Genomic DNA, 4,433 nt, shown 5'->3' on the forward strand with positions numbered 1-4,433 from the left:
ATATGGGAATACATGGGCTAATATGGGAATACATAGCAACACATGAGATAATCTGGGAATACATGGGATAATATGGGAATACATAGCAACACATGAGGTAATATTGGAATATATGGGAATACATAGCAACACATGAGGTAATATGGGAAGACATGGGATAATATGGGAATGTTATTATTATAATGCAGGATTCATATAGCGCCAACAGTTTGCTCAGTTCTTTATACATTGGGGAATATATAGAAATATGTGGGATAATATGGGAATACATAACAATATATGGGAATACATAATATATGGTACTATAAGGGAGTAGTCCTTTGCCTACCTAGAGCTGTCCATGCTCTGTGCTCAGAAATTAAATAGCTGTCGTTAAAAATTCCCACTTGCTTTTACATTTGATTTTAGAATGAACTGTTTTAAATTAGTTTGAGAAATATTTTCCATCCTGCTTCTTCAAATCCTTTCGTCGCTGCGGTCAAAAACAAATGTAGATCTGACCCCACCAATGATTAGAAAATCAAACTAATGTAATTCAAACAAAATTTTACAAAGAAAAATTCTATACAGCTCTTCCCAAGACATCTTCCTCTCTAGCTCCCTCATCACTTCCTCCCATGCTCGCCTCCAGGACTTCTCCAGAGCATCTCCCATCCTCTGGAACTCCCTACCACAGTATGTCCAGTCAACCCCCCACCCTGTATGCCTTTAGGCGATCTCTGAAAACTCACTTCTTCAGGGAAGCCTACCCCACCTCCACCTAAGAACTGTACTTGAATCACCTCCACCAGCTCATCGCCCGCAGTTATCACCTTTTGTATCACCTCCCCCTTCCTTTAGATTGTAAACTGCAGGAGCAGGGCCCTCCTATTCCTTCTGTACTGAAATGTATTGTTATTGTACTGCCTCCCTTATATTGCAAAGCACTGCGCAAACTGTTGGCGCTATATAAATCCTGTATAATATACATGTATGGGCAGCCTAATCTTTAGTGGGGTCAGATCTATGTTTGTGGTAAGAAAATTTGAAGGAGCAGGATAAAAACTTTTCCAACAGTGTTTTTGTTCAGGAAATTACATTCATTCAAATATTTCACTTGTACATGGATTTCCAAAAGATTAATCGATGCATTTTGTAATACAATAAAGCCACCATTGATTTTAAAATTCAGCCAACCAAGCTTTCAATTTTACCACAAGTTATTACGGAAAAGAAATTTCGTGGGCCAGGAATCTTCTTTTCTTTATAGGTTACAGCTCAGGCATGTGTTGTTGTTGTTTGTTTTTTTTTTTTTTTTTTTTTTTTAATATTTCTCGCATGATTCTCTAAGTATTGATTAGAAATTCACTTGTTTTTCAAAAAATTTCCATCACTCAAATTCAATGGTTGCAAAAAAATCAGCTGTTGCTGCAGCCCCTCTAATTAGTTTAAATTCTACTGATAATTCAAAATTACGGTTTTCGACAGAAAAATCATTCGAAATTCGGCACATGTATGGCCGGCCTTGCTTCTAACATTTGATTCTTAAACAACATCAGTCATCAATGTACAAAATGTTTGTACGAATATTCTTGTTTGGAAATCTCTACGTGTATGGCCAGCTGTCCTGTGTGTTATGCTATGGACACAGTTGATCAGCCTATGGGTGACCCTTCACCAAGTGACCCACCAATGCCTCCATTCCCTTTAATAGGATAGGAGGATTGGAGATGACAGTGGATGGCCCTGTGCTGGGAATGACTGTCATGTCCTCCTGGAGCAGAGCAGGCCTTGTGCTCTGGAATGAAATGGAGTTGAACTAGTGCTTAATTCTCCGTGTGATTTCATAAACCTTGAAGATCAGCCATCTGCCTATTAATGATCTTTCACCAGGTGACAGTGTCACTTAAAAAAAAACAAAAAAGGAATCCTCCATTAATTATAAATCTGAGGGGAGGATCAGGGGTGAGAGTGGATGGCCCTGTTCTGGTAACGACTTTCCTAGCCCCAGGGATCATAGTGCAGCATGTTTATGATTGGAATAGCTCTGTAGTGATGCATTTAGAGATCTAAGCTTTAGATAATGCAATGTAACCAGGAGACAGCGATGTGCAAGTCACCGATTTGTTGTAGCTATTAGTGGACATGGAGGTAGAGGCAGGCAGATGGTGACCTAGCAGACAAGTGAAGGTCACACATGGGAGGAAATGGAGATCGGAAGCTATGTGATGATTCATGGCGTCATTCAGTGCAATGATGATTCTAGCAGAGAATATACTAGATCTGTTCGGAGGGGGATTTTCTAGTGGTGCAATGTTGGAGGTGGGGTTTCCTGTTGTATTACTCAATCTGAAGGAAGTTCTATTAATTGAAGCTCTGTTTTTACATATCTGCCATATATAGCAATGTCTTTTGGGTTCTTCCAGTGATCTGTTTACGCAGAAGCATGTGTTTTCTGTGCAGACATCAGATCTGTGAAGGGGGTGTCTGGTTTATCTCTCCACGCTGGTGAATGGGATTTGCAGAGCTACAACAGGATAATTTCATTTACCTTTTTATCGATCTGCTTGGTGAAATGTTACCCGTTCTAAAAAAAAAAGATTTTTTTTTTCTACCTTTTTACTTAAAGCATATCAAACAAAAATGTAATATATTTCTGCTTGCTTAGGGCTCATGTACACTGCAGCTGCTAAACTGACGTTCAGGAGCTGTTCAGCGTTTTTTTTGCAGCTGCCCCTAAACTCTCCCTAATGTTTTCCTATGTGTCCATGTACACATAGTTGTTTGCAGGAAGTTGAGTTTACAGTCGTTTTATTTGAACGTACCAAAATTTTGTTCAGGAGTAGATTTTACCGGCGTTTTTATCGCTTTTTATCGCTTCTCGGCCTTTTGGCTAAGATCAAGTGTAGTATCTGTTCTTATCAGTGTCCAGTGGGGGTGCTCCCGACCATTCTAGCTTTGCGGGGATGGTTATTGTATAGTACCCTCACTGGTATGATGGGGGTCTGGATGGCTATTATGGGGGGAACAGAAACCGGGGAGCGCCACAAGTTAAGCTGGGGCCCTGGGAGTAATTCCCCTTTGGAACGTCTGAAGGACCCAGTACCTCCTGATTTGGACGGATCTACCTTGGTCTGGCCAGGGGCTGGGAAGGCAGAGAGTCCGCAAACTAGGTGCCCCCTGAGTAGTCGCCTCAGGGGTGCTCTGAGTAGCACTTGGGTGTGGGACCCCACGTTGTGAATGAGCACATGGTCACCGAGTTTAAATACTTTTTGCACTGCGCCTCTAGGACCGGGCTTTTTGGTCAAGTTCTGGGCAATTTTTTTGCTACAGGCCTCAGGGTCTGGTCAGTGCACAATTTGGGCACGACACTTTTTATTATTTTTATAGAATTTATTTATTTATTTTTCCTTCACCCCACGTTTGTCACTTTATACTTTTGTGTGTGTTTTTTTTCACAGGATGGAGGGTGTGGGTCCTCGGGCCTGCCCTGAAGTCTAGGGGGAGGATGTGTGGCCATATGGTTCCTTCCTCCCCTGTCCCTAGGGGGTTTTCTCTTCGGGAGAACCCCCTGGCCTAGTACTGGATGTCCGGCTTAGGCTGGACATAAGGAACGGTGGTCCACCAGGCCTTTTGGCCAGGAGGACCAAATGGGAACCTTGTCCCTGTCAGGAGCTTCGTGCCCCGGGGGATCAGGGTAACGGTCCAACCCCTTCGGGGGTAGGACAAAGCACACCCTTAAGTGCACTTTTTGTGTGGTGTTTTGCACTTGCACTTTTTTGTGAACACTTACGGGTTTTTTCGTTATAGTTGCACGTTTGCGGACTTAAAAAAAAAAAAAAAAAAAGTAGATTTTACCGGCGTTTCAAATGCCAAATGCTTGTAAATGCGGTTAACTGCGTTTGCGCTTAGAAGTGCTTTTTAACTGTTCCATGTCCAGATGTTGTCCAGAGCCTTTTTTTCATCAGAATGCATGCAAAGTGTTTTCCATGTATTCAAATGGACCTAGTACACCAGCGTAGTCAGTTCCAGGTTTCGCGTGAAGAAATAAATGGTAGAACATGCTGCATTATACTCATGATGGGATCCATAGTGAATACAACCAGAAAAGATAAGTAATCTCAATACATACTGCTCTCTCTCTTCCTCTCAAAATGCCTGAAATAGTTAATTTACTATTTTTCAGCGCATTCTGGGCATTTGGGAGAGTCTCCTGAAGTTATCTTTTAAAAACGCATCTAAACATAAACACAGCCAAATTGATGTTTTTTTAACCTACATTTTCCAGCAGTCAGTTTCCATCGTTCAGAAGAGTTTTCTGAACGCCCTGTGTTCAAGAGCCCTTATTCTTAGATGTGGTGGCTGCATTCGTTTTCACTTTCTTTCAAAAACATCTTTAGCATTTACAGAAAATACATGTCCGTCTTGCTAAAAATGACATGTCCCTGTCACTA

The 4,433-nt window shown here is 41.6% G+C and overlaps 1 pseudogene; it reads left to right on the forward strand.

Moving 5' to 3' along the window:
• Positions 1-2,852: 2,852 nt before the first annotated feature.
• Positions 2,853-3,012, forward strand: LOC149449060 (U2 spliceosomal RNA; annotated as a pseudogene).
• Positions 3,013-4,433: the final 1,421 nt, after the last annotated feature.

The sequence above is a fragment of the Staurois parvus genome, unplaced genomic scaffold (genome assembly GCF_062004578.1).
Source record: "Staurois parvus isolate SC_StPar_1 unplaced genomic scaffold, SC_StPar_1.0 ptg000639l, whole genome shotgun sequence".
NCBI classification, from domain to species: domain Eukaryota; kingdom Metazoa; phylum Chordata; class Amphibia; order Anura; family Ranidae; genus Staurois; species Staurois parvus.